General features: G+C 38.9%; 1 long non-coding RNA gene across 1 annotated transcript; it reads left to right on the forward strand.

Moving 5' to 3' along the window:
- The first annotated feature begins 3,431 nt into the window (after window positions 1-3,431).
- Window positions 3,432-3,984, forward strand: LOC145782607 (uncharacterized). The gene is made up of 2 exons (XR_014290853.1): window positions 3,432-3,544; window positions 3,725-3,984. It is a non-coding gene; the product is annotated as an uncharacterized LOC145782607 (long non-coding RNA).
- Window positions 3,985-9,866: the final 5,882 nt, after the last annotated feature.

Here is a 9,866-nt window from a genome sequence, read left to right on the forward strand (position 1 = left end):
CTATTTGGTGCAAACTATGAACAGTTGAAAACCTCATCGGCCATCAATTGTAGAAACCTTTCTCAAGGTTTGGGCGTTTGCTATATTTAAAGAAGCAAACTTTGTAAAGTTGCCAGATTCCACAAAATTACCCAGCTAAAAACACATTTCAAACCAATTTTTTTTTGCAAGTACCGTAGCCCAAAAAGGAGCCAAACCATATAGGCATTTTAAACACACTTCAAATGACCAAAACTTTTGGAAAAACCGGTTTCGTTTACAAAATATTCCTTACATTCTAAACACACACAAAAACTTGTCATTAAGAACTTCTTCCTTTTGTGTCACACGGCGTAGCCCAGGAACTACGGTCACCTGCAAAAGTTAAGTTTTATTTATCGTCTGCAGCCCGGTTTTTAGAGAACCACTGATTAGTGAACTCACCCAACCATGGTCTAAGGGATTAAGTACTGATTCTCGAATGTCTGACTACCAAATATAAATTGCGTTAATATTACCTTTCAAGTTTCAACATCTCACAAATGTTGATCGCAAAGGCATTGCTTTAAACGTATTTATATCAAAACTAACCATAACCAACAAAGCAGAGATTTTGATATCCTTTTACTGATAAAAATAAAACATCAACACTAAACAAATAACATAATCAAAAATGTTTTTAAAAAAATGCACTCGATAAATAAAACGCCAAGAAATAAAAAAAAATAAAATTAAAAAAATACCATCTGGCAACCAGGTGATTTGCGAGGTTTGCTAGGTTTGCGCAAAGCAAATGGTATGGTCAGAAGACAATGCAATTGCAACATGCTCTTCCACCCCACATTGGAAAGTTTGGCCTGCGCGGGGGATAAATCCCCCGCGCACTTCAAATTCCAGCCGCGGTTTCAGCCGCGCAATTCACAAAAAATTACAAGCGCAGCCGCGCAAAATCGCTCAGGCCAGCCGCGAGACTGCAACTAAATAATGGCAACAATGGTGCTCCATTGCTCGTGTAAAATCCGCTTTAATGTCAATATGACGTCACAAAACGGACGCAACTATTATTGGGAGGGTGAAAAAAAGGAATGTAAAAAGCGGCGGAATGGAGGTGATAAGGCGGAATGAATATGGTTTTTTGACAATTTTACTATTTTTTCACAATAAAAACATTACACCAACGTCGAGTGTTCGATATAAGGCCCTAGGATAACTTAAAGCTTATCAATTTGCATCAACTCAACTAAAAATTTATCTAATTAAAGTTTAACATCAAAAATATGAAACCTTTGCCACTATGTGCTGTAGCTTTCTCATACTGCTCGGATTTTAGCAATTTTGCCATCGTTGGAAAGCACGATCGTAGGCCTACATCTACCTGAATCAATTGGCTACAAACCCAAAACAAGTAGGCTACTATCTTTATTTTGTGATAACTTAAACTTCACCAACTTGTACCAATTCTCAGCAATTTAATTTTTACAATAAAACTATTATTTCTTTCCAAGCTAAAACAATATGTCTTGCTTTATGCACCTGAAAAGTTTCAAGTTTATGTCTCATCTACAAAACGGGCAATCGTCGTTCAAACTTAATCGCCTGGAGAAGCTTTTTTACAATGCATTGTAAAGGCGAATCGATCATTCATCAGTAGCCTCTAAGCCACCCCTGTTTGATTCAGTAACAAGACTTTACATTGCCTAGTTTTGATCGGAAAGAAGAGAAAGGTTACTCAGCCTGCTAAACTCTAAGTTATGACAACAGTGAAGAGAGGGGCGTTCTTCCCGGCTATCAGCACAAGGCTGAGCACTCGCTAGCACAGCGAGCAGCTGCGATTCGCTAACCATAACGGTGTAGCTTTCGCTGTGCTAGCGAGTGCTCAGCCTTGTGCTGATAGCCGGGAAGAACGCCCCTCTCTTCACATGTCCTCTGCCCTGGCGCCTGCTGGTTTTGTTGGCTCTTTCTTTGTTTCCACAAAGATAAGAGTTAAACTGACTGGTAAAGCGGTGGTCGAATATCATTGTGCCCCCGCGACCTAAGCTGGTGGACTTACCCCTCCGGGTGCATCGTCACCCCTAAATCACGCCACTCCCCGCCGCCGCGGGGTGTGGCAGGCCGGTTTTCTAAAGTCTTCGACCTGGCTATGTTTGTTTGTGCTCTCTCGCCGTGTCAATTATTTGTACCCGTGCGCTGTTGATGCAAATAAAACAGTTTAACACTAGTGGTGTGATACTGACGAGTTTTCGCCTCATGGGCGAAACAAGGTGTCTATCGCTGTCAATTCTTGCTACAAATCGGCTGCCGAGAAACTTATGACAACAGTTTTGGGTCGAATTCTTTCAGGTAAAAATCCTCCTTGGTAATTGCTTAGCGGTTAAGTCCAGCGAACGCAGTTAGTACCGTAGCTATGACAATTGGTCAATATCTTGTTGTCCATACTAGGCTACTTGTTATTTGTAGACAATGGACTATGATATGTCAATAAACACCCTATTTAAAAGGAGTTTTAATTCCAGTGTTTTGTTGCTTCATCACACTGGTGCCGCGCCGGGACCGAGCTACTCTCGTGGCTGAAATTATACGCCACATTGCTCCCGGCACCGAAATCCATTCTGATGAATGGGGCGCATACTCGAATTTATCCAGTGAGTGTTTGTTTATCTTTCAGTTTTATCGCAAACATGCAATAAAGCAACGAATAAAGTCAGTAGGCTTGTGTTAGCCTACTGTCCCTGATAAATAGCCTAACAAGTGACTGCATTTAGTCATCTGATTGCAGCTCTCGACACGTAGGCTACCCACAACTTTGTTAGTGTGGGCCTACCGTATCTGATGGAAAGTATCTGATTTTGAAGAAGATTTTATGACAGCAACCAATCAGTAACCCAGCGATTGATACGGGTTTATGGGTATAAACGAATTATGCCAACACAATCATTTACTAGGCTATGCCAGTTTGCAGATGAATGAAACGTTTTGTAGCCAACCTTTTAATTAAAAAAATTTCATACAGCACCTTATTTTGCATTTTTAGGTATTGGTTATCTGCATCAAACGGCAAATCACCGTTATCGGTACGTATCAGCCACAGGGCTCACACCAATCACATAAAAAACCTGTGGCTGAACAGCAAGAGGGAGCTAAAAAGAATGGGGGGTACAAGCAGGGATATGTGTTACGTCGTATTTGTCCGCCTCCTTTTCTATGTTTAAAAACTAAATTCGGATTCCCTAAGTAGCACCTGGCAACTCCTGCTGTCTCACCTCGAGGTGTGATCGTTACGTCATAATTACATTTGCGCCTTTGCGTTCGTTACTACGTTTCTTTGAGTTTTGTTAAGTGGCAGTAGGCTACGTGTAAAGATCAGCTTAACGTTTACAGCAACTATAGTTAGCGACTGGTAGTTAATTCTAGCTATTTAACGGTGCTGCTGTTTTTTAGTTGAATAAGAGTTGGCCTACTGCGTTAATGTACTGTGTGGTTGAAGCATAGTTGAACTCTGTGCAGCAATTTCATCTGTCGTTGCCGTTGGCCTATGTGGCCAAATCAGTGATTATCACAGTTCACGGTAAGCTTAACATCCTACTGCAACCTTTGTGATAGGCTAGGCCAATGTGAATTTTAGTGTCAATGGTTAAGTGTAATAAGTACCTCGTCTTATTTCCCGATGTTTAAATCAAGTACGGGACACACCTATGATGTGAAATTTATAGCATAATATTTTACTGTTTACCGTTTATATGTTCAGTTTCGATCTACAACGGTAGAATTTTCAATTGTTGGGTTTCTCCCTGTGCTGTTCCGTGCGCCACAAAATAGTCGGTAAGAATTCATTAGGCCTATAATTCGTCATCTGTAATTCCGCATTAGGCCTAATTCGTAAGTTTTGTTTGCTAATCGTTGTTTTGCTGTGTTGTCACAGAAACCTTCTTCTTCGTTTGACCTTCTGCTTGTTCGTTGTCGTCGCTGTCGTTGTCGTCGACAGTTGAATACATTACCGTCACTCTGTGTGCGTGTTCGTACGTTACAATATGATTCCTGGTTATTTGGACGAATTTATGTGGAGACACCAATTCGCACGGGAACAGTAGGATATTTTCCAGAAGTTATTCGAGCCAAAGCGGAATCATACCCGCTGCTATAGTAGGCTATCCCAAGCGCTCATATATTCAAAACAGTCTACACAAGAGCTACACAAATAGTCGTTGTTGGGGCTACCGAAACAGTCTTTTTTAGGGCTACTCAACAACAAAAAGAGTAGGCTAACTTACCGTAGTCCATGTTTTGTGATCACTTTAAAATTTAAAAACAATCAAGCTTCCAAATAGCCATAACAGACACATAGGCCTATGTTTCATTTTTTTGGGTAGGAAGGCTATGAGCTACCCTCCAAACAATCCCAATTCAAAGGGTTTAAATTGTGTTCCATGTTCTTTGAAATGGACGAGTAACGAAAACGGATAGCATCTTGCTCTTGTTTTAGATGTGAGATGTATCAGTGTTGTCCAAATACGAACGACGAATGCTCGCTTCACAGATAAGACATCAACATGAAATTTTGCAGGTGCATAAAGCAAGACATACTCTTTTAGTTTGCAACGAAATAATAATTTTATTGTAAAAATTAAATTACTGAAAATTGGTACAAGTTGGTGAAGTTTAAGTTATTACAAGACAAAGAAAGTACTTGTTTTGGATTTGTAGCCAATTGAATCGTGTAGATGTATGATCGTGCTTTCCAACTATGGCAAAATTGATAAAATTCGAGAAGAAACGAGAAAACTACAGCAAGTTTATTGGAAGCACTATATTTACCGATCACAGCAAACAGGGGGTGGCTTATACTGAATATAATGATCGATTCGCCTTTACAATGCATTGGAAAAAAGTGTTGCCGAGCGGCAACGTTTGAACGACGATTGCCCGTTTTGTAGATATGTCACGATTTTTTTTTATCTCTTACCAGAAAAGAGACTTGGAAAGGTTCAATGACGTAGTTTAATGGATTATAACCGAAAAGCAGTCAATTAAATTCACGGATAGTTCTGTACCGACTGCTGTCTCGTATTCGTCACCAGCCGGTATTCTGCGGTGCAGTCCAACGTTCTCATAATTCTGTACTGTTTAGCCTACTTTCAAGTTTTAATATTTTTAGCATTGCGTCTGGCAGCACTCGCCAAGGATGACTGATTTCGCCTATAAAACAGACTGGTGTGGTAATTTTCTCCTTTTTCAATCAACAAACTTCTGATGGAATGACGTGACGTTTCTGAATCCGCCTTGATCGCTTCACACGTGGCGTAATACAAGATGTACTTCCTGATACCAACAATCTAGTATCGTTGTCAGCCACCCTTAGACAGAAGCATTCAACCAGCAATCCTAGGAACGTTACAGTTATACTAGTGAAATGATATATGAAAACGCTTGAAGGACTCCAACGAATGGTTCACCACTTCCAGCAATTAATCAAAGTAACAGTGAACAGCAATAGATTCCAACGCTTGCGACTATTGATCGAGTTTAACGTAATCCACTCACAGCTTCTCATACGATTCTAATTTCAATCAGAAATTATATTAGCATCATCATCAACAGTATCATAGCCGATTATTGCGGCCTTTGAAGAACTAGATGCTCAGTTCGTAAATTTTTCCAGTGTTCCCTTTGTCGCGCAGTGTCCCAAAGTGTTCTTGGTTGGCTGATTGATGTATTGAAATTGGATATAAATGTTGTTCGTTGTCTGCCACGAGCACGTTTCCCGAGAAGGCGGCCGCTTAGACAGATATTTTCTAAATCTTCTTTTCTGATATTAGCATCAACTTTGCTTTACTCGTATTCAATACTTCAACTCTCGATCAACAATAATCTTTGCGTCTATTAACAACTGCTACTACTACAACAATGATCTCTCATAATCAACTCATCATAATAATCATTACGTTAATTACACCACTATTTATAGAAGGTTGTTGGTCTAGTAACGTCGAGAAGGTTACGTAATGTTACATCATAAGGACTCATTGTTCTGTCAAGTTGCATTAAACCGTAAACAGCAGAAGTTTCTAGATTGTCACGTAGGGTAAACGGTTCTAGAAAATACATTACCTAATAATAATTTCGCAATCAGAGATTCATTGGTAAACATCCTTATGGCGTCATGACATACGACATTTGGCAATTGTGGAAAACAACAGAATATTCGAGGTTCGCATTTTACAGAATGATATAAAATTACATTACATAACAAAGATTCGCAATCAAAGGTTACTACTGGTCATTGACCGATAATAACATACCGCTCAAGAATTCTATAATTAAAACAGCGCGTTCGGTCAAGATACAAAGCAACCCATCGCGAGGCATTGCACATTGATTGTGACATACGCCTCTCCTTAGAATATTGTTGCAAACAATATAACACCACAATCAATACAAAACACATTACAAAACAATTAATTACTCGATAAAACAATTCTCATAAGTTATCTTCAACGACTCATTAGTCCATCGTTGCATGAATTACCAAGGACGGCGTTTTTCAAAACAATAATTACGTTTTCTGCGAAAGTTTCCAACGTCCTCAATGTCTTCAGTGCACCGGCGAGCGAGATGACCCATCTTCTTAAATCGGAAACACTTCCTCTCCGGACAGTCCTTGGCGAGATGACCTTCTTTGTGACAATTGTAGCAAGCCTTTTCATCAAAAGGGCAGCTCCAAGCTATGTGTCCAATCTCCCAACATCGGTAGCAATGGTTGTCACGGCAACGTCTGTTTTCCGAATGTCCGCCGTCAGCAACGCATTCCCTGGCAAAGTGTCCGTGTCTACCGCATCTGTAGCAAACTCCAAATGGCCGTCCCCTGCCTCCTCTTTTAATTGAGTCTTTCATATTAACAAATTTCTTCAGTGTCAGCCTGTCAGGTCGTTTTCTTGAATCTCAGCCAATTTATTCCTCTTAACGGTTAATTTAGACTGTACCTCAGCTATCCTTAGAGGCTTTACATTATCTTCCATCTTCCTTGCCTGTGCCCTCGTAACAGCGGCAGCACATATACCCCACTCCGGATCAGGTTTACTAGGTGCCCTTGCTTCATCCACATTACCAATTACTAAATCAATGTCAAACAAACACCTTTCCAAACACAAAGCTTCCACCATTCCGGTAAGGTAAGAAGTATCGATATGCACTCTGGCTAAAGGTTCTTGAATTAAAGTGCTATCAATTGCCCTGGTACGACCCGTTTTACCAGTCAACTGATCTTTCCTGACTATAGTGGCAAAGGTTTCATATCTTTAATGTTAAACTTTAATTAGACAATTTTTTAGTTGAATTGATGCAAATTGATAAGTTTTAAGTCATTCTAGGGCCTTATATCGAACACTCGACGTTGGTGTAATGTTTTTATTGTTAAACACATAGTAAAATTGTAAAAAAATCCATATCCATTCCGTCTTATCATCTCCATTCCGCCGCTTTTTACCTTCCTTTTTTTCACCCTCCCAATAATAGTTGCGTCTGTTTTGTGACGTCATATTAACCAGGGAGGCGGATTATATACAAGACGATCCCTATAAGACGATAGAGATCGCCTTGATTCTATAGGAGCACGCTTAGCGCAGTTATTAAGCTGCTGCTGTTATGCTATTTCCAAAAGAAGCTCAACGAGGCAGGACAGCATTGCAATTGCAAAGTTAAGGTTTCAGTAAGCATTTTCCTTACGTTTTTGTAAATAATTTTCAAACGCGCAATTTCCAGCCTTTGATATTGACAACCGCGCAATTACCAGCGTTTGATGTTGACAGCCGCGCAAATGCAACACCTGAAACTCTTCTCCCCCGCGCAATGTTCAAACTTTCCAATCTGGCTTCCACCTGCAAGTTCTTGTTTGCAGGGCTGCAGCATCAGCCTTTAGACTATCTGTTTTGTCCCATAATTGCTTGGCTGTGACAATAGAAGATGTAGTCAGTGAGGCTGCTGTAGCCAATCTCTCGTAGGTTTCAACTATTAACTTCGTAATATTCTTCCTGTCTTTATACACAAAAAAAATTGTTCAAATTTTCACTATTCTAAAGGTCACAAAACGAAAGGTCAAGCCTCTGCTCTTGGGGTCAACTAAGGTCAAAATAAAATTGAGGATGTGCGGAAGAATAAAGTGGGTCAGGTGGAACGTACCTAGCATACGTGCATGTAGAGGACCTACACTCTACTCTGCACTCTTTATTATGAACTCATCAAAACATCCCGAAAACCGAATATTTACGTTTTTTCTCACAATTATGGTCAAAATTTTAAAAATTGTGTCTACTGATGAAAAATAAATATTTTTCAAATACTTTTGCATATTGTTGATAGTTATCATAAATACTTTCCAAAAAATGTGGACAGAGCAAAATCTGAGAAGGTCACACTTTATCCCCTACCTCTAGTAATATACTAACTGTCGCTCCCTAAAAATCCATTATAAAAAACACTATTTTTAAAATGATTCCGTTTGAATAAGGCTGATGTTGCTTTTAATGCCATAATTCTTTCAGTAAGCTCTATGCTTTTTTCTGATAAGATTTTTAAAAACTGCCAGAAACAAGCAAGTTTAGATTCTGAACTGCACAACTCTTTGTTATTAGCATTCAGGGATAGTTAGCATTAGCCTACTAGTGTTATTAGCAGTAGGCTACTCAAAAGCCTCTCACAATTGGCCCCTAGATGCATGTTTTGCTAAACTGCTCATCAAGTTACAAAACATATATAATTACATACTTACGCAACAGAATGTATAAATTGTCAAGTAAAAATTACCTTTGCTTGATAGCCTACTGTATGCAGGCCTACACATTACTACGCTACATAGCCTACAACAAGAATAACCGGCAAAGTAATGTAAAGTAAAGTAAATAATGTAAGTAAGTAATGTACCGTTGGAAAAACGGAGATTAATTTTTGATTTGACAGAAGTTTTTAAATTAGTACACAATGTTTCGGTATCACCATCTTCCAAATATTTCCTTTTTAACTCTAATTCAACCAGAGGCCATAATTTTAAATTGCATAAACAGTTTGCTCAACTGAACTGCCGTAAATTTTCCTTTGCCAATAGAGTAGTCGACACTTGGAATAATTTACCATATGCTGTAGTCAATAGTATGTCTATTGCGATATTTAAGCGACGTGTCGAAAACTATTTATGATTGTGTCTTATCTTTTTTGTTCTTTGTGATTTTTGTTTTCTCTTCAAAAATTTCTTATTTTTATTTATTTACGTTTTCTTATCAATTGTTATTTGCGAGTATGTTAATGTTTTTCTCTGTAGTACCATGTGTACTGGACCAGAATACATTATTATTATTATTATTATTACTAGTACCACATATAACATACCATACAGAGTACAACATCATGCAAGCAATCACGATCGGAGACCAAATATTTGAGTTTGTTTAGATACATAGGCTGCACTGCTCATTGCCTGAGAAGTTTCTGATTTGCCCCAAAATGCAAGACTTAACTAAAATAAATTAAAGTGCTCACAATTGCTTACAAATGCCTTCAACACTGATTGACTGAAAATACTTCACACTACGAAGCCAAGTCATTGTTTACATTTTACATGGAGCGACATTATCAACCTACCTACTTGCTTGCTTACATTACATTCCTGCTCTGACCCGTAATTTACTAATTTCTCAGTAGGCCTAAGTTGTTTTAACTAATTCTTTCTTTTTTTCTGCAAGACTTCAGTCTCCACGCGGGACTCTATAGCGTCAAAGGCAGTAGTGCGATATACAAATAAACTCCAGCTGACTGAACAATAGACGACACTGTGACACAACACTAGAACAATGGGCAATTGCAAGACGTCAACATTTTGCAGTTTGACAAAAAAATTGCAA

This window comes from Aplidium turbinatum, chromosome 13 (assembly GCF_918807975.1).
Source record: "Aplidium turbinatum chromosome 13, kaAplTurb1.1, whole genome shotgun sequence".
Taxonomy (NCBI): Eukaryota; Metazoa; Chordata; class Ascidiacea; order Aplousobranchia; family Polyclinidae; genus Aplidium; species Aplidium turbinatum.